Source organism: Cottoperca gobio, chromosome 15 (assembly GCF_900634415.1).
Source record: "Cottoperca gobio chromosome 15, fCotGob3.1, whole genome shotgun sequence".
NCBI classification, from domain to species: domain Eukaryota; kingdom Metazoa; phylum Chordata; class Actinopteri; order Perciformes; family Bovichtidae; genus Cottoperca; species Cottoperca gobio.
Window position 1 is genome coordinate 5,511,493 of NC_041369.1, and position 27,462 is coordinate 5,538,954.

The window sequence follows — 27,462 nt, forward strand, 5'->3', positions numbered from 1 at the left end:
ACTCAATTTGGTTTGTGCACTGGAAACAGAGACAGGGTCCTGGACAGTCTACCATTTAAGGAGAGATCTCCCTATGTCGATAACTAGGTCTGTGTGTGTGTGTGTGTGTGTGTGTGTGTGTGTGTGTGTGTGTGTGTGTGTGTGTGTGTGTGCGCGTGTGTGTGTGTGTGTGTTGGAGAGTTTGTCCTAACAAAACTATAATAAGAATACACAAGGGATCTGCAGGCTCTGTGGGTATCTGTAACAAAGCCCTAATAATATAGAAGTATCCTTGGATGGCATAAGGGCACAAAACCCACCAAACACCTAATCGCCATGACAGTTCTACTCAAAAATGATCGGAAGCATAACTAAGTACATGTACCTAGGTGACCGGTGTGCATGAGTGTCTTTGCTTTAATTGTAAATCTCTCAAAAATGTCTCACTGCAGCTTTAAATAAGGATGTAAATCAGTCACAACATCAACCTCATAAACAGTTGATATCTGATTAATTGATGTGAGACATCAACGACCCAAAAGCTGGGGACCAACCTGACGACTAGAAGACTAAATATTGTTTCCACCAACTTGCATAGATTTGTTTAGTCTTTGACATTCGGGAGTGAGCATTTACCTTAAGACTTAGTAACTACACCAGACACTGAACCACTGGTCAGTAACAACTGGATTATTGCAGTAGACGACCCCTTAAAATCCAGCAAGAAAGACAACTGTTGTTCTTGTACCAAAACAAAAATGCAACTGGAAGTTGCACTGTTTATATGCATTGCAATGTGTGCTGAAAAGGCCAAAAAAGGAGGAGAAAAGCTTAGTATTTGGGTGAGATCCTGGATGGGGAGGTGTGAGCTACATGGACTGTATACCCTGCAGGGGGAACTTGAGGTGAGTGAACTTTGTACAACAAAGTTAACTTCAGGTAGAACCGTTTATAAGACTATGATTATGAATATGAAATACGAAAGACTTAAGTTTAGAATCTTTACACATCACTCAATATTACACAACACCAACCGACCCATATCGCACCAGATCCAACTTGGTTCAATCAATCGTCACGCCCAATCTTATTCATAATTGGCTTAACAGTCATAATGTGTGTCCCAGCCCTAAATAAAGTAATAATCTAGAGAGATTTTTATTTTTAAAAGTCACCATCTAACGCCGAATGAGATAACACAACGATGACTGAGCCTGTGACCCACTGAGGAAAGCCCTTGCATTTGCAGTATTACAAACTGGGTGACTATGGCAACATTTCAGGGAATTCTAGACACTGTTTGGATCTCTGGGAAGTGAGATCCAAAAACATACCAGCAACTACTGCGTGTCACAATAGGTGCCGCCAAAGAGAACAAAAAAAAAAGATCTTTGACATTGCAACTACAAATGTATTCCCCAAAATTAACTATTCCTTTATCATCAAGGTAGAAATAATGACAGAAATAGACCTTCTGCACCGTACACAGAAAAACTAACTGATAAATTAATGAGTTTAAGATCTTGTGCCTGATAAACATTGACATTTCCAGGGGCACCTAAATGTCTCGTGTGTGTGTGTGTGTGTGTGTGTGTGTGTGTGTGTGTGTGTGTGTGTGTGTGTGTGTGTGTGTGTGTGTGTGTGCACCATCATCCCAGCCTCAGCCAGATCAGACAGAGCATAGGTCTATATAAGGACATGAGCACTGGACCTTGTCATTAGTCACATGGATGGAGGAAGAGAAAAGGAGGGCGAGACAGAGACAGGCAGACAGAGGAACACAAAGGTTCAAACCAGAGAGTTGCCACCTGACCATCCTGGGTACTATTGTAAAGGGCCACATACAGTCATAAGTTTATATTGACTGACAGTTGCCAGGTGCTGTTTTGTTGTTTGGTCTGTGCCTTTCTGGGGCTGTAGTACATCATGCCGTGTGTGGTTGAGCACCAAAACAACATTTAAAATATATCTATGTGTGTGTGTGTGTATCTCAAGTTTAGATCCTTATCCTGTGAAGTGTGGGAGCCCAGTGACAGTGCCATCCTGTAAAATGATAGCCCTTGACGAATCATGCAGATATTTTTAGCTCTTTCCATTTGTTATTTCTCCCGAACCACTGTTAGCTGCGCTCTCAATTGCAAATGGTTTGCTGTGTATTACACTCATATCACACAGACACTCACGGGATGAATTGAAGAAAAAAATATATATCCAAGTGCCAAAGTGGACTTTACATGAACCAACGCAACAAGTCTTTAACCCGTATGGGGAATATGTGTCCTAGATCAACTCCACGTGGAGCAGAGTGGAAACAGCGACAGCAGCTTGCTCGTGTAGAAATTCAACCAAAGCTTTCTAGAGAGCTCAGATTTAGGCTGACCCATCTCTGATGTGATGCTTCTAGGGAACAGATGTTGACCTTGGGCCCTCGGAGGCCTGGACCCCGGAGAGAAAGTCTAATAGCGGAAGGAAAGGGAGGGTGAACCGAGTCTATATCTGTAGCCGTGGCACTTTGCCACCCGCCCTCGGCTTATCAGAAGTTAATTTGAAGTTAATTAGAAAATGGGGCTATACTGGCAGAAAGGTAAAAATAAACCCAAACCCTCCCCAGCCTGTCCACGTACACCTCCTCTTCCTCCGCTGGCACTTGCTTACTTCTCTCCACCTCCTCGCTCTTCTTTTCCCATTACTCTGTTTTATCAGTCGATGGCCTACTTTTGAGACAGTGTGAGGAACTAAGAGACTCTGCTTGGATTTTTAGTGGAAATTTATTTTAAAATTCCAGTCCATAAAAAGGTAGATCTTACATTTTTGATAAGCATATCGGCAATGCATGAATTATGGACAAATTAAGAGGGAATCATGAAAGCTGCATATTAGGCTGAGTCCATTCCTGGTTGGTTGGTTGAGGTTTCCAAACCATGAGAAAAGATTTAGCATTAAATCGGTTTTAAACACAATCTCACCTCCTTCTTTACGTTTTTATCACATGCATTGCATTTGCACAATAGTGGTCAACACTGGACAGAAACGTGACTTTCACTATGACAATATATCTCTTCCCTTTCAGTTTGATCTGACAATAAAACATAAAAACTTTGCACTTATCAATACGTTTATTTTAACTAGGACTGCATCACAACACTGCCTTTGGGCTCTGAGTGTACGTATCACTATCTTGTGACAAGATACTGATTGCAAATGCCCAATCTTTGAATTTAACAAATACAATGCAAAGCACTGTGGCTGGGCATGCAAGCCAAAATGTAAGTAGAGTAAAGTACAATTCTACAATGTGAATGACCTTTGGACTGATATTTAAAAATCAGTGAATTGCCACCATTTGCTCAAATTAAATTCCAGTGTAAGGTGTGGTGGCCTTTGTCAACAGGAAGTGATGAGTTAAACCTTGTTGAGCAAAGGTTTTGAGAAGTTACCACGCTGTAGAATATTCTCACAAGATAACCGTTTCTACATACTAGTAGGAATATCATCAGCATGTCATCAAAATGTGACAATGTCATGCAAAGTGTGCAGTGGTGATTAACCTCTTGCTTTAAATTTGGCAGAATAGTGTATGTGGCTCTGAAACGGTAACATGAAGTTCCACGAGTTGAGCAGAGGTCACAACCTTCAGGCTGTCACAGAGCATCAGAGGTCGTAACCTGAAGTGCACATACTGTTCTTACCCCCATGTGTCTTCAGTGAGGCATTCTTTGGCTAATAGTGTCATCACATTCCCCAACCAATCTTAGGTATTCAGGTCGTCTAAACTGAGGCTGAAAGGGAAATTACGTCAAGGCCCGTCCCGTTAAAAACCCCTGTAGCGATCTGCTGGGAACACATGGCCTCCACATGGGCTTCCTACTCCTCATACACCAAGTAATCCTCACGCTGTTTCCTCTTGGCCTCGATTTCAACTATAATATTTTCATAAGGTTGTGCTGATCGCTAGGTTTGTCCATCGTTCCATCTCTGCTGGCTGTTATTTTGCTTCATTCTTCTCAGCAATTCCCAGCAAGCTTGCCCACTCTCACTTTCTCACAGTAGACTGGCATGGGGTAAGAAATAGCCTACGTCTTAAGAAAAAAAAACACTTCGCTCTGCAGCACGCTACCTCCATAATTTAAAAGAAAAGAGTGGAGATGAGGAGTCTCAAAGAAGCAACGGTATGGTTGCTTGGTTACACCTGGCACTAAGACCAGACACACACAGGTCTACCACGGATTTTTAAAGCCGCATTTGAGGTACGACTTACCAAGATACAGTACAGTATGCGGCTCTAATGTGGTGGTCTCATTCCATCTCTGTACATACAAACAAGTAGACCTTGATATAAAGCAAATCCGACATACGACTGAAAATAGAACAACCTTCTGCACACAAGTCTCTCAACATGTGCAGTAACATACATGAATGGCACGAGGTGGATGCTAGCGATCTTGAGTGCCTGACACACTGTTTTGAATGATGTGGGCCGAGGAAGAGCATTTCTGAATGGAATCAGCTGAAGGCAGAGATTCTATGCCAATATTTACTACATAAAACACAGCAACTAGGTTGTGTCCAATCTATTGAAAGTTGTACATCTCTTTTGTATATCTCCGTTAGTCCAAAAAGACTGATTATAGCCGCTTTAAAGTTTCGGTATGCGTGGCTCAGAAGTAACCAAACATACATTGGCAGTTCAGTCACGCTCTGCCCATTCAGCTTAGTGTTCTTGTTTGTTTTGAAGCTGTCAGTCTCACCTCCTACATTCAAATTATCTAAAAGGCCTTGTGACTTTGTCAGCATGGCCTTTCAGACAACCAAAACAAAAGCACCCTTTCAAGCACAAATTCCACAACAGTTAAGTCCAATTTGAGTAGATAAACTATGAGCTTGATAAGAAGAAATGGATTCTCATAACCACCTCATTTGCCATGCAAAATGAGCGAAGAAATCAGTGATGGCTTTTGCTAGTAGGAAGGCTTGGTATCCCTTCACTGCTTTTACATTGTTCCAAGCAAATCTGAATATAGTCATTATTTCTTAATAACAGGATTTCATTTCCACAAAGAAATCTACAAATACAACAAAAAGCAGCTAGATCCTAAACAAAATCTAGTTACACATGTTAAAGACAGCAGTGGAAGTGGGCTTGTTTTCACCGCCCCTCGTGGCACGGCTCCTTTTGCATGGGCAGCTTGTGTATGTGCATGTTGACAGACTGTTAGAAAGGAGGTTGTTGGCTTTCAGGGGAACGGGCAGCTGACTAAAAATACACTGCCTAGATGGAGGCAATTGACTGAAGGAGGGGATCTGAGGAAGGAGAGCAGCTGGAGAATCAGCAGGGGGATCGCTTGATTGGCTAGCCTTCAACAGGTTGCCACCCGATGTCACTTTCCCTAACAACTCTTCCACAGTTGCTTGATGGAGGCCGGATGACACTGAAGTGTATCCCCTCAGTGATTTATGTAACTCCACATCAAAAAGGCTCATTATGGAATTAATTAGAGCAGACCCAGTCTGAGAAAACACTGAATTAGACCGAGGCTGATTCCTGGGAGATATCTTCATCCTTCTAGAGGATACGGTATGGAGGTATGGAGGAGGGTTAAGGCGTCAGTAGGCTTCAAACAAAGTTCCTGTTAGATCACCGAATAGCGCCTAAAAGCCCCCTTGGCCCATTTGAACGACTATCATGTCTCGCCCCTCTCTAGTGGCAGTCGAATATCAAAGAAAAAGAAAGGGTTGGGAAAACATAAAAGAAATACAGCATGTATTTTTGTTTCATGTATGAATTTGATGAAGATTACAGTCTCTTCACACAGATCTGAAGTTTACCTCTCCTGCCAATTACAGTAGAATGGATATTTTACTAAATTGACTAATACTATGGTGCCTGTCGAGAGACAACACTGAATAAACACCTTCACTTGATTTTTTTTTTTAGCATTTAGTAGCAAATGAAATCTAAGAGTGACTGCTCCTTAAAGGTTGTTGCAAGTTTTATCTCAGGATATTTTATTATCTAGTAAGTAACCACAACTAAATAAGGACCATTTAATGTTTGTTTCACTTTCTATTTAGATTTGCATTTTTTTGTTCCACTGCTTATTCTCTAGTGTGTGTTTTTGCTACCTCTGTAGTACTTGTGAGTTCTTCAGGGTATTGGCCTGCCTTTTACTCAATGTATGCTGGGACAGGTTCCAGGGCCCCCTCAACCCTGAGCAGTAACAGGCAGTGAGATGACTCCAAGTCGATGCCAATTTTCTGAAAACATGAACAGGCGACAATAAAAAAAAAAGTGTTTTGAATGCAGTAAACTCACTATGGATGCGTCCAAGGGACACCTATTGTTTTCCCTGATAATGCTACATTGTGAACAAAAATCTGTTTTGAAATCGGAGGAGAGCTAGTTAACGTTAGCTGTTAGCCGTTAACAGCTGGTGAAAAAAAGATTTCATGGAGTTGCGTTCAAGCTCTATTCAGTAAAAATTACTACTGGCCATAGGTAAATTATAACAATATCATGATGTGTTCAATTGTAATCTTGTAAAATGTAGTGTTGGTGAAAAACTTGAATGAATACAGTTGTTTGAAGGAGATGTTTTCACCGCATTTTAAAATAGATATCGTGGTATTAAATTGGTATTGAGCATTTCACTGGTATTTGTATTGAATACTACAATTCTGGTATTGTGACATCGCTGTCAGAGTTTAAGTTCTGAGAGTTGATACTGTTGACAGAAAGAGTACATTCGCAACACAAACAGAATGGTAGCTGCAGGGTAAATGCAGTAATGGAATAATAAACTAAGGAAGAGAAAACTAGCATTCAAACAAATGTATGCACATCACCCCTTTTAGTGTGAATCGACTGCAATCAAATGGGATTTGTGTAGATTATGTGTCATCAGAAAACAGGAAATTACAGCACTCCAGAGCAACCACAGCCTTTTGCCCACAGCATGAGACTGCAGCAGCACAAAATTACAATACCATTCAAAAGCTCACACACTTAGAGAGATAGATAGAGGATCTGTTGAGGGGAACGACACTTTTGCAGTGCATCAGCAGTGCAGTACGGACTAATACAGTAGTCAGCTGTCAAAATTGTCTTCTGGTAAAGTATTTCATCATCATTCAGAGCAATCTTAGGCAGATAAAAATCAAGGACATTTTTAACTGTAGAAATTGCTTTTTACCTTAAAAGTCAGTGTGGAAAAGTGTCTGCATTGTGCAATATACACTATGCTGAAAGGGAGCCCGGCAACGGACAGAGCTTTGATACTATCTGAATAGTGTGCGCTCTCCCACTCACACCTCTGCCATGCGTTACTCAACACAGACCGCAATCTCCCAACAATATGATACGCAGAGCTACTGCACTCAAATACCTCTTTAGTAAGAAGTCATAAACAAGAACCCTGAACATATGGCAGTGTCCTAATTCAATCGGATTTACTGGACTTGTCCGATTTCATTACTGACACCTAATAAACTGATATTATTTTTCTGTCAAATTTCCAAATAATTAATTACGCAAACTGTGTTATGTTCCTTTAATATGAAACAGCACAATCAGACAACTATAAACCATTAACTTTCCTGGACAGTTACAAACATAGACTGAATATAAAAAGTGGAAATAGTCACTGTGTTGTCACCCATTGGTTTGTGGACGACTGTTTTGAAGCCTAAGCTAAGTACAACTGATTGATGAACAATACATTTTAAGGCAACCAACAATTTACGTTTAAGTTACAATTAACCTCTATGAACTGAAAAAAACACTGTGAAAAGGTTAAAGATTTAAGACACAATCACAGACAACACCCATATCAGACAACACTGGGAGCAATCACAAGGTAGGCACGCCTGCTTAATCATGTGTTTTACTCTAAATGGGACCATCATTTACTAAATGAAAGTCTTGAAATGAGCAATTGAGACCATAAACTCATTGGGAAAATGTTTACAGAGGTAATAAATCAAGTGAGAAGTGTGTGTGTGTGTGTGTGTGTGTGTGTGTGTGAAAAGGTCAGGCACGTGCAGCACTCCACAAAAACCAGAGCATGTCTACACAAGACGACTAAAAATAATCAACTGGAGGTTTGTCGAGCCCTTGGAGATTGTCAAGAAGTGCCCAAGTTTATTTAAACTATGAAAACCATGTGGTGGCTGTGAAAATATGTATCTTTATTTGGGAACAGAGGCTTTGGTCTAACTGGATGCGTAGTGGTTATGGCACAGACAAAGTTTCCACACAGTCAGGTATTATAATGTGATTACAAATAAATATGCTCAGTTGTATTTTTTGCCAGTGTGGTTGAATACACTCCGTCTCAATCCTCACACACACCAACCTGACAAGCTGACGAGGAGGCACAACGATTCCCACAATTCAAAACAGGCTCTCAATCAATCATCTGTTTACAGGTCTTGGGGAGTACTACAGCATATGTGAATACAAGTGCATAAAGCCTTTCGTATAAAGCCAGAGAGAGCTGCGCAAAGTCAGATAAATCGCCTCAAGGTATGTCACTTGAGTCGCAACGGTTGAGGCTACAAATTAGAAAAGTAATCTGGAGCTGCGGCATCAGAAAGAAGTGAGCAAAGCAGACCTCCGTAACATACAGCTTAATGTTTACTTCCGGGTCAGAATCCCCAGAAGTACTTTGGCTGATTTTGGCCACCAAGCATTTTAAATAGTTTGACTTACCATCAATTGAGTGTTGTATTTAATAAGGCTTTATATTGTACATACATGTAGGCCCTATGGATACAAAGTAGTCAATGTAGGAGTTTAGTTCTTTCCACAATTATCTTAATAACACAAGGCAATATTTGCCCTGCGTCTCTATACAAAAGACTTGTGACAGAATGACAGAATGACAGAATGACAGGGAAACACTGCAAACCACCACTGAGAGGGGAAGGGAGTGTCTGGTGTTTTAGATGCCACCCTGACCCACCACACTATAATTATGAGTCACAAATCAAGCAAAGAAAAAGGCTATTCACACTGTGAAGGCCTGCTGGGTCTCTTGTGGATCCACAGCAAGGCTTGTTCACATTCCACCGTCCGTGATTAGAGAGCTGAAGGCTGCTTACTGTATCTGTACTATTCAATGGGGCTACGGGACAATGTACATAGTGAATAAGATCAAGATACAACTGACAAACTGTCTCCTTATGCTACAATTTCTGTTGTGGAACAGTGAATAAACTCGGTAAATTTTTATAGACGTTCATTTCTTGACTGCCGTAATCTTGGGTGGTGTCCTTTTTATGGACCTGGCAAAAAAAACCAGCTACTCATGGAGATAAGAAGCTTTTCATATCTGCAACTTTTACAACCACGGAAAGAGGGCCCACCCAAGACTAGGACTGCTACTAACCATTATTTTCATTGTCGATTAATCCGCCAAATATTTTCTCGACTAATTGTTTGGTCTACAAAATATCGGAAGAAAGGAAAAAAATGTCCATCCCAGTTCATCAAATTCCAAGGTGAGGTCTTGAAATGTCTTCTTTTGTCAGTCCAAAACCCAAATATATTCAGTTTAATATGATATAAAAACAGAGAAAATAGGGAAATCTCCATATTTTAGAGGCTGAAATCTAAATTTTCTGACATTTGATGGAAAAGTACTATAATTAATAATCAATTATCATAATAGTTGGACATTTCTTTTCTGTAGACTAATTGTTGCAGCTGTACCAAAGACTTACTGGTCCTGGTCTAGAGCAAGGTTTGCCCCGAGTACATTCATAATAGTGCAATAATTACATTTATTATACTGCAATAAATACTGTGTTTTATTTATTGTTTTGCTCATTATGTGAGAACCTGTGTAGTCTGCGCTGATGCCGTTTTGTTTTTCTGCTGTCTTTCCTGTGTCCTTTAATTGCAGTAATCAGGAGTAGCTCCTCTAATTCCTTTGTTTTCTGAACAATGGCAATAAAGGCTTTCTATTAAATGTTTTAAATGTGAGAAACAAGAATATACATATAGTATAAAACAAGATGTTGCTGTTTACATTTAATGCTATACTTAAATTGGTAGATACATTGTTCCCAATTCTGAGTTTAGGTCAAGGATTATGGTGGCAGCTTCAAGTAGATTACATCATTGTTTAGCTACAAGAGACATCTAAATGGAAATGACAGCGAGTGAATGACAAACTGCTGGAATTTAGATTATTTGCCAATATTTTTTCCTAACTTTCCAGACCTGTACATCATTCACACAAAATGATAAAATAATCCTGACACAATTAGATTTGCTTTTGGACCACTGTGATTGTAATTGTAGGGACTATAGGTCACATACCCCCATTAGCTACAGCTGGGCAACTGAAAGTGAATGACTGCTATCTTCTCTTTAAAAAGACAAAGTGGAGAAAAGCAAATCTCTTTCACACTTCTAGTGAAGCAGCTCATTAACTGTGACAGGCGGAGGTTGTGCTAAAAGAAAAAACACATCCACTTATGAATTAGTGCAACTTTTCTGGAATGGAAATAAAAACGCTCAACTTTTACAAGCACCAGACACTTTCCTGAGGAATCAAACAATGTTCCACATGGCATCAGTGGTTGAAAGGTCTAATAAAATGCTCTACATGCCTGATTACTGTCACTGTAAGGACAATATCTTACTCACTTGAGCAGGGAAGCATTATGCATTATTTGAAAATATACTAAGCCGAGGCTTTCTACACAAAAAGCGAGAAACCTCGGGGGGGATTTCTTGACGTTTTGAGCTGAAAACGCATTCTATCTGAGATTTAAAAGCTTTGTCAGATGCAGTGCTGAAGGTTAATCCCCGTGTTTACTTTGCTCTCTCTGGGGTAATTCAACAGAAGGAGCAGAGACGGTAGCTATGCTGCAAAGTAAGTTACATTGTTAAGAAACCCAACAAAGAGACTTTCTGCATAATCTTTACGTCATGCCAGAATCTTTCCAAAAGAAACGTTGTCGCTATTATCAGTTATTTTCCCAAGAACCTTTGGGACTTCCCTAAAAAGTTACATGAGAACTATGTATTTACTTATTTGGCTGCTTGACTCTTTTATTATGCTATTACACTGACATTACTTACTAACAAAACATTTAAACTTTGAGGAGTTATTTCAGCAGTTGGTGGTGACAGGTGAAAGTTTAAGTTTGGGGGTTCTGGCACAACTTCACATATTTGTAAGGTGCTAAAAAAAGAACAAATCCACCACCATTTATATGGATGTCCAATCAGTGTTGATGGTAAATGTAGTCGTTTGAAGGAATACATTCCTCAGTGTGTGCTGTATTGACAGAGAAACCTGTTGTTGCGGCATCCATCATTTGATGCGACGTAGTTGGATACAAGGAAGAACTACAGACTATTTCAGCTTGGATTTCTAGATGCTATTGGCTGAAATTGTCAATCATTTTGTAAGCAGGATCAATAATTCCCCTCTTTACATAAACTGTGTTCTTTGGACTCCACAGAGCTCGTCCGCGTTAAACTAATTGCCTTAAGGTCAAATGTTTAATTCCCCTTTAAAGACCATGCATATTTTTACATGAATCATAGCTTCCATGAATTTCTCTCTCAACAGGCAAATAAAAAAAAACTACCACAAAACATTTGACATTCAACACATGTCACAATAAACATTACAGTATTACTGCACAGCTGCTCTTAAACAATTATGTCAACAGAAAGTGCAGGTACTGCCTTAACAACTGGCCTGAGGGACACAAACTGGTTGTGATCACACTTTCAAAAAGGGGATTCAATCTTCAAAAAGGACATACTTAGAAACGTATGTATAATTTAGAAACGGAAGACACAGAGAGAATAAGGCTGTCACAGATTCAAAGCCTGCTCTACTTTCTCAGGCTTTGAAAAGTCACTCCGATGCCTCTCATCTCTAGAGGCGCATGCACAGAAATATCTGATGAGGTTTTGAGATCTGTTTTTGTCTTGCATCAGTGGGCATTACTCATATCAATAATAAACAAAAAACTAAAGAGAGACTTTTGGTGTTAATCTTGAGAGCGAGCAAAAAGGACAAATGTCACAGCAACAGCAGAACACAACCTAATGAAAGCCTTTATTCTGGTGATATGAATAACACACTGTAAGATTATCAGCATGCCATGATATTTACTGTCGCTATTGGTTGAATATATCAATCCTGTCTCCTGTAAGCAAGATCAATAATTCCCCTGTGTGGCAACGTCTGAATGTGGCTCTCACTCTGTGAAGACAGCATGCAAACACAGTTGTGGCTATAAATATTTAGACATCCATAATTCAGTGTTAACTCTGGCAGGTGTGGTTACTAACAGAATGGAAAAGTTCCAACAACTTACTGTAATTACGATCGTAATCAAACAAGATAATTAATGCGTCTGTATGTCAAGTCTTTGAAGTCAACCCAAAAAAACCTCTCAAGTCCCTGACAGACCAAACAGACATCAAAGAACAAGCGGCGACTGAGCCGACTGTTGCGTCAGCTCACACTGCCTGCGTTTTAGCCAAAAAGGCGTATTTGAACACACTAGACAAGACTACAGCCAATATTTAAAGACCTCACTGTGGAATTTGAGAAACTGGAATGGACATTGTTAAGATGCACAAATGAAAACAAAGCAGCATTTGCTGGGGGTTTTGCTGGTTGATTTGGAGTTGCTACAGCCACTAACTGATGGCCATCTCTCAGGACCGCCACCCACTCTCCCTGGGGCGAAGTGGCCTCCTGGCGGCAGGAAGGACGAAATGAAAATATGAGATGTTTTCTCGTTTCTGCAACTTTTTATTTAATCCAATACACAAACTACCAAAACTTGCACGGACCCTGGCCTTTAACATGCTTGACAGGCCATGGGGGCAGCTCTACTTCTTTGTCCTCTCATGTTGGACTCAGGGCAGACTGGATGCTACAGTGACTCACTATCGCCTCTTGACATTTAGTTGAAAACTCTGCAACACAGTACATAGATGTCTTTGAGTTAAAATCAACACGGTTACTTCTTCACATTATGTTGACTTGTTGAAAATTTATGGCCATATCTTACACATTACACCTTTTAAGTTGTTTGAAATGGCACCTCATAGCAATAAATGAATGCACTGATGAGTATAAATAGTTTATCAAATGACCCACATTTTAATCTTAACAGCAGCATTACGGTCAAAGTGAGGTCAGTAGATAAGTCCTCTGAGACGAGAATAATCTTTGGTTTAGCGGAAAAAAGAAGATATAATCATCCCGTAATCTGTTTCTGAGTGAGAATAACATGATTACACCTATAATACAAATCCCTATTGCCGGTGTCTGTGCGCAGAGCTTGTTTTGCAACCGCTGTGTTGTGTATCTGAGCCTTATTATATTTCGCAACAAATGATGAGGTATTATGCAAATCAACTTTTAATTTCCTTAGTAAATTAAGTCATTGTGAACTACTATGTAGCAAGGAAGCAACAGGAAATGGTTAGGAGTAGGAGGAGGAAGAGGAGAGTCACACAATGTCTATCGTACAAGCTGTGTTTCCTTCAGGTAGCAGCGCATACCCTTCTACTTCCTGTTCAAGAATCGCACTATTCTAGTGATACTGTAACTGCACTACAGCTCTGCTTCTGTCTCTCTTGGGGTCATCAGATCATCAGTCTCAGAACTGTTTTATTTCCTCTTTCTGTCCATGTTGTCCTCTGCCCCATTGGTTGCCATTTTTCTGGTCTTTCCCTCTTGCCGTTGTCTGTTCTTATCTCGCGCCGCTCTCCTGCACACAGCATCCTGTTTGAACTGGGGCAGGACAAACATTGTCTCTGTGTGACGCCGAAGACATTTCACAGGCTATCACATTTTCAGCATGGGCCCGATATCTCTATAATTGGGTTCTTCCTGCTGTGGGAGTGCTTGAAGAGAGTGAGAATAGAAAGAAGAAAAAAAAAAGAGGGGAGGAAAAGAGCGTGATCAACAGGGGGGGGGGGGGCCACAGAAGGATCAGTTTCCATTTCCACCAGGACCCCATTAAAATGTCTCCGAGAAGCCACGCAACAACTATTTTCTGTCATCGTGTACTATGTAGAGCAGAAAGATCAACATGGGGTTCCGTGTCACACAGAAATAATTCAAATCCATCATAACACATCAGGTAGGCCCAAAACGGGACAAAGCTGCCTCTCCCCCGCTCCATCAGAAAGTATGTCTAAAATATGTCCAAATCAGGAATATATCTCCCGAGAAGTCCCCTCATTTAATGGTTCCCCTCAGCATTGACCTTCACAGAGTGCCAGAAAACCGTACTTCCAAAATAAACAGTGGAGAGAGCACTGGGTTTCCACAACACAGTGCCCAGGCCCAGACCTCAACCAGACCCAGAGTGGGTGAGTCACGCCTCAGAAACACCACAACATCCCAGAGTGGTTAAAACCTGGCCGAGGCGAAGACGTTAGACACACGACAAGCTTGTTAAAGATGGCTGACCATCTGCTGAAGTAGCTGAAATGATCAAGTGGAGGCACCAGCTGTATCTACAACCTGTATGTAAGGGTGTGTGTGGTGGTATTTAGACTGCCGATGAATAACAGAGTATTTCCCCATGACCTGGCCCCGGAGCTGAACTCTGAATCCTTCTCTTCCTTCAGTTTTCTCTTCCTGCATAATATATTCTCTGTGGCTCCTCTCTAGATATTTTAAGACATTTCCATTTTCTCTGACAAACATCAGCACACAGCCCTCGTAAGGTCCCTGCATGTAGGGCATACAAGATTATCTGCATCATTTCCCTTTTTTGGCAATTAGAGTTCACAGTCTTTATGACACACTTAAATATTTCACAATGGAGTTTCATAACTTTCCTATGAACTGACATTACAGAGCAGTTGGGAAAGTGATGAGGCTAACCTACTTCCACCTAAATTTGAGTGTCATACATTTGGCAGCATGGGCAGAGTGAGAAAACTAGTCTCGTGGCTATGTAGGTAGTTCATTTGCTATAAACAGAACAAAACGTTGCCGAAATAACTGCATTATGACGCCGATTTGTAAAGAGTCTGAAGTCATGCTTTGTCAGAACTATCCGCAAGACGACAACCTTTTTTTAAATCCTTGTTTTCTGAACGGAGCGTGGTTTGATCAGGGCTATGCTAACATTGTAGCTCCACCAACACTCAAACTAACGTCATCTTAATATATGTTGTCTGTTTTTTTTTACTGTACCTGCGTCTTATTGTTGAAGCCAGCAGCAGCAGCAAAAAAAGGTAATCTACTCTAATCCTAAGTGTGATTTTAGTATTTGCTCCTCATACACATAGTGTAATGCTGGATCATATAGATGAGTGGGAGCTGTGATGTGGGCAGAGACTGAAAACAACAATGATCACCTGAGCAAAGGCAAACCATTTTGAGCACAGCGGACTGCAAAAACAGAATGCTGACTTGCCTGAGATTTATTCCTATCCTGAAAATGATTCACTGTTTTCAGGCATTAATTCTCTGCAACAGTGAGTCTGCTGTCTGTCGGGCTACATCTCCTTTTAGAGTTTAGGGGATCTCACAAAACACCTCATCAGTTTTACAATTCCAACCACCAATGTTCCTATTTACTTTAGTGTGTTCCCATTCATCATACGATACATCTAATCATCTCCAGGACAGTCCTGTCACTCTCTGGTGACCTTCCAGCAGAATAAAGGCACACACACACACACCACACACACCAACACACACAGGATAAGGAGTGTAAACTGGTCATCATGCGACGCGTAAACAGGAATTGAGAGACAAAGTTCTATGTAATCTCTCTGTTCCAGATGAAAAATTCAAACAAACAAACTCACAAACACTCTTTGGCTAGACACACACTCTGTTGTCTCTAACAAAAAAACTAAACCATTTTGGTTAACTGATGTGAAGAAACTCCACTGAGTCACACAGGCAAAAGCAAAATATTGTTTGCCTTAAACGCACATTTATTATTTTCTGTCAAAACAAAAGATGGAATTTGGTGGTGTTGTGAAATAGCGTGGGATCATGAGAGTTGTTGTTTTCACCACCATTGCCATCAGTCAGCTTGTCCCGTTTAGGATTCCTTCATTGTTTAAGGCTCAGGTGGTTTTTACTGGAAAATGCTATCTGGATTACTTCATTTAATTTCAGCTCTCATGAATCCCATTAGGACGGGAGGACATAATGTAGTTGGCCAGTGAACCAAAGAGCAGTAACCAAAGGTCAACCAAGGGTCAAAAGTCATTGTACTCGCCATTTCCATGGTCATTGTTAGAATAAAATACATAATATTCCCCGACATTGGGAATTTCAAGCACTTGGAAAAAGCCCCATGTTAAGCTGCCTTGTCAGATGTTGGCACGGTTTCACAATGTCACCAAATGTACCGATTCTTGTACTTCTAGCGGAGAAGCAGGAAGTAGAAAATATCCACTTATCTTCTTAAGTGTCCCTTCACACACCACTTTACCTCTGCCAGCAGCCAATCAGATAAGACACTAGCTTTGCATCTCACATCTCACTGTCGCTGTGTTTGGATCCATGTGAGGACAAAGGATAGAGAAAGTGTCAGTCAACACCAACATGTGCTAAAGTGCTACATGTAGACTTACAATTAGAACACTAATGCATGAAGGTGAACATGGACTGGCCGGCTTGTGGTGTGAAAAGTCACCTCAAGCCCAAGCTGAGACAAGTGATCAAAGGTCTGCAGCTGAGCTGAGGGCAGCAGGGCAGTCAGGCTTGTGTTGCATTTCCACTGCATGAATGTTTCAAGAATCCAGTGTTTCCCCTACCATTGTCTTGGCAGGGCGCTGCGCCCTGTCAACGGAGCCCAGCGCCCTGCCTGAAATTCAAGGTGTTTTTTTTGTTTATTTTTCTCGAATAAAATAAATAAATATATTTTTTATTCACAACTCACTTTTCACATTGACAGGTGCTCTTTTATTAAATAAACTAAACGCTTAAGCTATTGATCTAATTTATGTGCACGTTTCAGTTTGTACTGTCTACTTTGCGCATTCACGTTCTCTCCTTCGCTCCGTTTTACGAAGGGCGGGGCTTCACGGCTGACACAAACACACACGTGCGCACACACCTACACGTGCGCACACACCTGCAGAGCGGAAGAATGGAGAGGGGAGAGCTAAATAGAAACCGCGCCGCGCACGCAATCTCCCCGCGAAACGCACGCGCACGTAATCTTCCCGCGGCACGCACGCACGGTGAGCGCCCCTCCAAAGCAGTAAACCTAGGGGAAACACTGGAATCCATATCTCTGTATCTCTAGATATAAAGATAATAAAGATGTGCCACATGAGGACACAGCCAAGCTATACTTTTTACAAGACAGGAGCACAAACCAGATGCCAAACCTTGTAAACCCTTTTTCTACTTTGTGTCTGGCAGTTTTATGTCTATTGGACAGCTTTAAATAGCCTAAGTACATGATTTTATATGTCACATACTACTGACACACTAAGCAGGGCTTCTGCAGGAACATACATTTCAAATGTTAACTTACATCATTTAACAAGGTTGCCATCTGTCATCCAGACAAAACAAATACCTATAAAAGCTAAATGATGAACAGGTGGATAAATGTACTCCTTTTTCACCGGGCATTTGTCCTTTGCCCTTTCTAACTATAGACTCTCACTGTCCAAATTGGGTAATAACAGGCAAGGTGGAGACGGTACCATCTGTTCAGCTAGCATGTGGACAGGCACCTCAGGGCTGGCCTGTCCCAGGGAGACCGAGGGACAAACAGACACTTGTCTGAGGAAGCACTGACAGGCTGCAGGCAAAGGGCCAGGGCAACCCTTCAGACAAGTGTGTGTGTGTGTGTGTGTATGTGTATGTGTATGTGTATGTGTATGTGTATGTGTGTATGTGTGTGTGTGTGTGTGTGTGTGTGTTTACTGCTCCGGTGTCAAAACCTTTTATTAATGAAGCCCAGTGAGACTCAGACACTCTGACTTCAACAAAATTTCAACAAAAACACGGAGCAATTTGGAATGTGTCCCAAAAAAAGCACCAGGAAGAGCCCTATTTAGACATGTCAAATCACAGCTAAATCCTTAATATACCCAATCTACTTGATTTATTGTCTCCTTTGATAACTTTCTCGCTGTTTTTGTTACTGGAAGAGGAAATTTGGGTGAGGCTAAGTACTTAACTGTCACAGAGTTTCCCAGGCCATGGAACATGGAACTTTTTTCTGGCAACAGCATAGAGAAATAATAGGATGTCTTGGACAAAGATATACTTGGATACTTTGGTTGAGGTTTATATATAGCTGCCAGAGGAGAGGCAGAAGTGGTGTAGAGACGAGCTGCATTGTTCGAGCTGTCGGCAGTGGAAACTTTACTGTTGCTAGTGGAAGACCAAGTGATAACCCACAGCAAAGGCCAGGGATGATAAGGCAGTGAGTAGGACCACACACACACACACACACACACACACACACACACACACACACACACACTATGTGCTGGAAAACTGGCAAAGCCCCAGTGGCAATTTCAGAAACAAAGGGGAAATCAGTGGAGAGTGGTCACACTCCCACCCAGCTGTTCACGACTCAGTCAACAATAGAGCTGCAACTAACCCGGCTTTTGTGTTTAGGAGAAGTGATTACTTTTACTGTACAATACACAATATTCTGTTTCCAGCTGACAATATATTTAAAATCTAATAACCTTGTTTCATTTATTATAAAATGTAATTCTGGTCCGTTGTCCTTTACAAAATTGATGATACTTGGATTCCCATAGGCCTTTCTCACTGAGAATATGTTGACATTGACACAATAAAAAGAATAGTCATTTGAAAAAAGAAAATTCATCAGTAAATGGAGTAAGCTCAGTTGTAATGGAGAGTAAAACGTTATTTATAAATAAACAGGAGCTTAATTCATAATTAAAATACATATTATAGAAGATACTTCATTAATAACTAGGGCTGTAAAGGTTTGTATATTTGTGCCGAACAGACACAATACAAAACCAAAGTTCACAATTACCATCAGTCACACTATGCCGAACGCAAATGAAACGCAGAAGACCTGCCTGCGGGATCCCGGTCAGCTACAACAGTATCGGAGAGAAATTTGTGTTTAAGACAAGTACAAGTGTCGGCGATGCTCAAAAGTTGTTGGGGATGTCACCCAGATGTGCCAATTACCAGGGCGAAGAAAAAGCAAACAGGAGCCCAACTCCTTATCCCTGTTGCTTTCATGGAGCCTATAGACGCAAAAGGAGATGGGCAAATGCTCCCTCAGTCAAGACCATCAAGTCTGTCGTATCAACATATATGAAAATAAATGTATCCTTGTGCATTATTTGGTTTTTTTCTCTTTGCTGTACCCAAATCGCACTGAACAGTGACTCCTCAACCCGTGCATCAAGCAAACTGTGACTTCACCATTGTACCCCTATTAATAACAAATAAATACTTCATATTTCATATTCACGTATAACATATATATATTTTATATGAACAACTGTGATATACGATTTATCATTCACCAATTATAGAAATTTCCCGGGAAAGATGCCCCTCCATGTACTTACACATCACAGTGTGCTATAAAGTATAATATACAGAACACCTCAGAAAGCTGTAAACTTGCATGGAGCTAGCATGGAGCACATTTCATACATGTTGGTGCAAACCGAGGGAGAGAGATTGTCACAGTTTATTGCTAAGCTGCTTCACAAGTTTTAGACTAAAGGTAGTTACTGTTACTATTTTGGAATACAGTATTAATCTTCAGTATTTGGAGAGAATAAAACATTCTAATTGTTCTCGGCCTTCCTTTTTTGAGACTGAGAGTGGGAGGACTAATGATGCAGTAATTAAAGCAGGCGCCAAGCTCCAACACCACAGCAGCTTTCTGAGCAGTAATGGCCAAAATTATATTTCCATGTACTGTACAATACACATCAACAGTCACAGTTCCACACTAGGCTTTCTCAAGTGTAGTAAATGCAAAGCTGAAACTCTTTGCAGTGCCATGTGACATATAACAGGAGCTATCAGGCTATTTCAGTAGTGATTGAGTACCAGTAGCTGGTGTGTATTAGTCTCTGTGTGCGTGTGCGTGTGCGTGATGTATTGCTCCATCAGTGTACATCTTGGCTTGCCTTAAATGGGAACCAGAGGGTGTCAAACAGTCAAATACTGATGTTCATTGGGAGGGAGTTTTCCATTATGGCTTAGCAAGTTGGTGAGAGAAACCAGACGTAGTTCTGAGTGATGGAAGATATACTTTTAAGCAATGTATCACTCTGATTTATGCAGGAACATACTTTTTAATCAACCAAAAAAGGTAATTTATTACAAAATCATACTAGATATTTATAGAAGCACAGCGTACGGTAATACCATCCAGGTGCTCTGACCAACTGCATGACTCCAGAGCAGGAAATCCCAAAAGAGTAAGAGGCCAGAGGAAAAGTATAGTCACAAGAATAGTAAGTCAGTACCAGGCCCTGCTTGATGAGTTGTCCAGACCAGCAGGTACTTTTTCAGGCTGGGGCCATGGTGGAAAGAAAACAATGGCCTTAACTGGGAAATATTCACCCACCGACTGTATGGGGACCAGAGACAATAAGCACTCTCCATCAAAGGCTTATGGTTAAATAAACACCCGTCCTGCTGGGAATGTGTATGTGGAAAAAGATAAAGGGAACTGGGGAGTGTTGAGGTCTCTGCAGGGGATAAAGGGATGAGAAGAGAGAAGAAGCGCAACCCAGCTGGAGAAGCCTTTTTCACTGTATTAATAAGCTAAAGCCCCTTTCACACATGCACTGCAACCATGAAAATGATCTAGACATCACCTGGAGGAACTCTATGTGAGAAATCTTGTACAAGTGAGAATACTTGTAAAAGTTTGCTTATAAAGACCTTCCAAGTGTAGAAAATGTATGTTTTTGTCTAACTGGCAAAAAAAGGTTCATCCCAGCCCGTCTGATATGGTATGCGACACTCATCATATGCCCTTCAGATATGCGAGCAGACACTTCTTTGTAAGCTGTCGCTATGCAAGGAAAAAAAACAAAACATGAGCAAAATATTTAAAGAGAAGATTTTTAATGGCAACTTCAAAGAGAGTGTCAAATCAGCTCACCGCTATTCAGAAATAAGACAGGATCTTTAGCACTGGCGGCTAAAGGGCAGGGCTCCAAGGATGGTAATAATGTGATGGAGGTGATGGGTTCAATCTGTAGCTTCCTTTACAATAAAGTAGGTAAGATAAAGCTAATGGTTCTTCATCCTCTCACTCACGTTTCCACCGTTGTCTTCTGGCAACAAGTCAAGTGGCACAATAGTAAACAGACCGGATCAAGCGAAAGGTAAAGAAAAGGTCCTTTCCAAAATGTTGTCAGACACAAAAACAAGCACTTTTAGTGGACGTACACTGACGGCGCAGAATTGCCCGGAGCGATTACATTGCAACACGTTTCACGGCTGCTGTCTGCAGCGTTCTCGTTCAATACATGACCAATTTTTTTTAATTGTTGTCCCCATAGTCACTTGGACACAAAAATATAGAAAAATAAGGTCCAGGTTGAAGTATACTGCAGTTGTAAAGATAAAACAAAGTTTAGGGAACAGATCCCTCAAACAATTCCTGTTCAACACAATGACATCATTTCTAAAATAACTCAATTCAAAGTGCTGTTGAGACTGGCAGAAAGTCATTAAAAAAAGAAATCTGTGAAAATCCAGTTTGCAAAACTATCCATTCCATTTATCCAATCTGAACAGACACGTGATGTCTGACTCTGACAATTTTATGCCTCCCTTTTTCTGAACGGCTGCTGGTGATAAGAGCTTTTTGGTGTAACGTGCAGCAGAGCGGAGAGGACACGTATCTCGAGGTCCCCCATTAGACACAGTTGCTGAGAGAAGGATGGAGAGAAAAGCATGTGTGATGATAACAAACACAGTAAGACTGACATCATCCCAACAGATCATATGTAACTGAAGTGGATGTGGACCATAGATTTAAAAAACAAAAGTGGACAGAAGTTCCTGCCGTTGCTAAGCGGACTCTTTAAAACACACACACTTTGGGTTTACAAGATGAATGTGAGCCAAATTCCTCTGATAAACAACGCTGACGCAAGCGTAAGTACTGCACATAAACTGTGCACAGAATTCCAGTTACAAATACCAACACTTTCATACACACCATTAAAAAACATAAAAACATGAACCACTTTCTACAAACTCTCCAGCATTCTTGAGTACTAATGTGTTCTTTGAGACGATCATAGCTGAGCTTTTATTCTTACAGAGTAAAGAGCATCCTAGCAAAACCCACATGGGTCAGCCTCAAGCAGGGAGTTTGATTAAAAAAAAATTAAAAAGTGAGAAGTACAGAAGAAGCCGAAAGCTTTCCGACCACGTGAAAATGTGAACAGAGAAAAAGGTCATGATTGTCATTGTGCATGGAAAGAAACCCTCCCTCAATCAACAACCAATCACATCTCCATGTGCTGGTATGGAAACTTTGGATTTTGTCCTCTCATATCTGTAATGTATTAACGTAACATGACATGCAGACAGAGCAGATACTCACCATAAAATACTTTTCTACAAACTCGTGAAAAGGTTTGATTTTCTTGCCACTACTGGCGGTGCTATGCAGATACTTTGGATTTTTTTCAACCTTTAAGGCTGAGCTTGAATTTAATGTATGAAGACAGAATGTGTGAAACAGCGGTCTAAACTTAACTGTTCAAACCACAAACTATGTTAACAGCTGAAGGACATTATAATATCTTAACTCAGCAGTATATAAACATTTTTAAAAAGACACAGCTTTTAGTAGAACTCGCTTTCATTCTCTTTTATGTGATGGAGGCAAGGGGCTGTACGAGTAGGAACAAAGAGAAAGACTCGCTGACATTCTTCGTGTAATGCAAGAAAATAAATCAATGAACTGATCTGAAAATACCTTGAATTCACTAAACACAACTGCCATCCTCAAACGCAATGAATGACTTTACAGCCAGGCATGTCAGGACATGGAGGTATAGCTCGGGAAATGCACAGAGTGCAGTTGGGGGACGGCTTCTGCTGCTGAAGCCCCATGGCACTCAACTCATCAATTACATCGTTTGAGTGTTAGTCGACTAAGAATTTCTTTAGTCCTCTGAAGCGGACAGGACCACAACAATGTGTAGAACATGACTGAACACAAGCGGACACAATAGCTTGATGCTTCCATTGCATCAGTTCCATTGTACTACTGTATGTGCATTTGCATAGGGACTGAACTCCCCACTGCTGTCTCTTCAGGGAATCTTATGAATGAGTCCTTGGCCTCATAAGTGGGATGGGTGGGGGGTGTCCCCCTCTGGCTTTCCCATCCTGGATAATTATGGCTCTTGGAGTGAACCCAAGCTTCCCTTGCTTCGTGTTGACACTCCCACCCTTATCCCAGTTCCTTATCTGGGCCCAACGGGGCCTGGCTGTTCATTGTCCTGCTCTGCTCACACACACACGTTATCAAAACCTCCTGAGCAGGGTCAATGAACTCTGGAAAAGGGTTGGCTGTGTCAACCCACTGTAAAGTCCCTGTCTCATGTTATACATCACTCAGAGTAGGTCTCCAGATTCACATTTATGTCTGTGAGTGCGTCATTTCCCCGGAGAGACCCCCACCATAAACCTTCCTGTCTCGTTCAGTGAGTGACTGCTTATTTTGCCTGGTAAGATCAACAGCTCAGGCCAGCAGTGGGGACAGATGGTTCTCCACATCAGCAACATGATCATGTCCATACCTCTGCTGGTTTGGGCCAGAGCAGACTCTTCTCCCTTGTGGTGACCTGACTCTGCACCTGGGAGATACAGCTCAGAAAAACAGCCCTACTAGCTCGATGTACCAAAAAGATACACACAAACAGGAAATATGAGACTAGAGTGATGCTCTACCTTCAATAATGCATTGCTATGTGTCAGATGCTTTAGGAGACAAACTTAAGGAAAAATGTGAACATCTTCACTGAGAAAACACAACAACATAAGGCTGTTCTTAGTGAGGGAACTCTGCAACTTCCTAATTTGGATAAAAGTAAGGAATTTATGACATGGAGCATGCACAGTGTGACCTTCTGTCCTGTTTTGGTTTGTCTGATGTGTGGCAGCCTTAGACATCCAAAAGAACCCTGACAAAATGTGTGTGAAGTTAGAGAGCAAACTGAGTAAAGAATAGGCTGAAGACACATGTACCTTTGAAAACGCAAACGACAATAGTGCATAGTCAATCCCTGATAGCAACCTCAGTATTGTGATTTATTTTTGAAGCATTGTCAGATAAAAACTTTACTTTGAACTAAGGCCTCGAATTCAAACAAATGAAGGCCGTGTCACACCAAAAGTCATTTAAACGGAATATGTGGTCCAAGAAGCTTGGTGATGTAGAGACTACTGGCTGGGCTAGTTGGTAAACGACTGTAGCTGTAACACACTAGCCAGCCGGGAACATGTTAGCAGTGGTCACTCACAACAGCTCTTTGAGCTTTTCTCTGTGCGGTTTACTCCCACTTGGCACTATGTTCTTATGATTGTTCATCATTTCATTCAATTAAGAGTTACTGAAGAGGGGAGAAAAGTTCTCCAAGCTCGATTATAGCTTTCAGTTAACAAAAAGGTCAAACGGTAGGCACAGTTTGTTCAAAAATCATATTTCTACTATCGACTCCTAGGAACGCTAAATAAAACCCCTCCGCACTCTCTGTTCCCAATCAAGATGGCTTGCTATTGGTCAAAGTCACCTACGATTGAATTCAGTGTAAATAATGTGCGCCCCTGCTAGCGATTCGACTGAATAAAGAAGTTCTATTGAAAGGAATGAATTTTGCAGAGAGATTTTGCCATTTTAAATGTTGTTCTTTTCCAAGTACAGAATTCCTATTACTATTATGGAAGGAATCTTGTGGACCGAAATGACTATTGCAAAATAGCTGGTCATGAAAGAGGTCACATCAAAGGACAGTGAGCTATTACCCCTTTATGTTACCTAATTATTATGTATGACATTTTGCGGAAGTGATCTTATTGACTGATGTCCGGCTGTCGCAGTGACAGGCTGTAACAAGTCAGTGAGTCTGGCATACATTCCATTATGAGTGCGACTGGCTGTGTGAAGAAAACCCAGAGCCTGGAGTGACGCAGACAACGGGGCTTACCTCTCATAAGAGGGCCCTCAACCTGCAGCCCCAGTGACAGGCTGGAGTGCTTGACTTCCTCTCTCCTCCCCTCCCTCTCTCTCTCTTCTTCTCCCTCTATCTGTATGCATTTATGTAAATGTATGTTACTAACTCATCATCCGGGGTATCATCCCCGGAGTGTCTGTCTCTCATGTGGCAGGTTGCCACTGATAAAGTTTACGTCAGGATCATGAATCGTGACAGCGCCTGCTGACCTGGTCCTGCTGGACACCGGGAAGCCTTATTGACATTATCCTGGATTCATCCAAACTTTCTATTTCTTTTTTTTTCAACACAACATAATTTCTGTCAAATGTTGTATTTGTACTATGTTGTTTATCCTGTACACACGACATCTATTGCACGTCTGTCCGTCCTGTGAGAGGGATCCCTCCTCAGTTGCTCTCCCTGAGGTTTCTTCCATGTTTCCCCCTTTAATTATGGGGTTTCTTTTAGGAAGTTTTTCCTTGTGCGATGCGAGGGTCTAAGGACAGAGGGTGTCGTAACCTGTACAGTCTGTAAAGCACACTGAGACAAATGTATAATTTGTGATATTTGGCTATACAAATAAATTTGATTTGATTTGATTTGATTTGACTCTGTGCAGAGTAGTGTACAGCTGCAGGGCTTTCCTTAAAGACTTGAGCCCCTTTCACACATGCACTGCAACCCTAAAATTATCTGGACATTACCCAGAGGAGCTGTAAGTATGTTAGAACAAAAATGTCTGAATCTGTGTAATGTCCGATTGAGCCCATGTGTGAATAGAGCATTCACAGCGATCAAGTGGCCGTGTTGATGACGTTGCAATTGCGGTTGGCGGGAAACTGGAAGAAAACAAGGGTGAAGAAAAAGGAGCATTTACATGAAGACGGCAACTTAAATGTCTAACTGGAGAGAGGATGAGATTTGAGTCTACAAATCACAATCTACAAAACACTCTTTATTGCATGTGTGGTTTGACATCCATGACAATGTTACATTGATATTACAGAAATGTTTGCTACAGCTAGTCAATCTAACACACAATGTGTGATACAAGGTATACGGTTAATCATTTTGAAAGTTTTTTGCCGACTACCAATTTCTTACCATCTTAAATAATGATTGTTTTCAGTACTCTCTTAAAATCATATATTGAGGGAATAATAAAGAATTTGTGGTGTTACTTCAAGGCTGGATTACTGCAACTCATTGTTATCAGGTTGTCCCAAAAAGTCGCTTAAGACTCTTCAGTTGATCCAAAATGCAGCAGCACGTGTATTGACAAGAACAAGGAAACGGGATCATATTACTCCTGTATTAGCTGCTCTGCACTGGCTCCCGGTAAAATACAGAATAGAATTCAAAATCCTTCTCCTGACTTACAAATCAATTAATGGTCAGGCTCCAGCATATCTTAAAGATCTCATAGTACCTTATAAACCAACTAGAGCATTACGCTCCCAGACTGCAGGGTTACTTGTGGTTCCTAGAGTCTCTAAGAGTACAATGAGAGCCAGAGCCTTCAGCTATCAAGCTCCTCTCCAGTGGAACCAGCTTCCAGTTTGTGTTCGGGAGGCAGACACCCTCTCCACATTTAAGAGCAGGCTAAAGACTTTCCTTTTTGATAAAGCTTATAGTTAGGGCTGGCTCAGGCTTGCCTTGGATCAGCCCCTAGTTATGCTGCTATAGGCTTAGACTGCCGGGGGACACCTCCCTGCTCTCCTTCTCCTTCTCTTCCTCTCTCCTCCCCTCCCTCTCTTCTTCTCCCTCTCTATCTGTATGCATTTATGTAAATGTATGTTACTAACTCATCATCCGGGGCATCATCCCCGGAGTTTCTGTGTCTCTCATGTGGCAGGTTGCCACTGATAAAGTTTACGTCAGGATCAGGAATCGTGGCTGCGCCTGCTGCCCTGGTCCTGCTGGACACCGGGAAGCCTTTTTGACATTTTCTTGGATTCATCCATACTTAAATGTTGTATTTGTACGATGTTGTTTATCCTGTACATACAACATCTATTGCACGTCTGTCCGTCCTGGGAGAGGGATCCCTCCTCAGTTGCTCTCCTCGAGGTTTCTTCCATTTCTTTTAGGAAGTTTTTCCTTGTGCGATGCGAGGGTCTAAGGACAGAGGGTGTCGTAACCTGTACAGTCTGTAAAGCACACTGACACTGAGAATGTGTAATTTGTGATATTGGCCTATTATAAATAAATTGGATTTGATCAAAAGAAAAATATATGTTTGAACAGTTTTACATGAATCAAGACTTAAATAAGACTCTACATTA

The 27,462-nt window shown here is 41.2% G+C and overlaps 1 protein-coding gene across 2 annotated transcripts in view; it reads right to left on the reverse strand.

Moving 5' to 3' along the window:
- inpp5a (inositol polyphosphate-5-phosphatase A) overlaps window positions 1–27,462 on the reverse strand; it is a 143,649-nt gene that overhangs the window by 110,167 nt on the left and 6,020 nt on the right. The gene's annotated exons all lie outside the window — the stretch shown is intronic.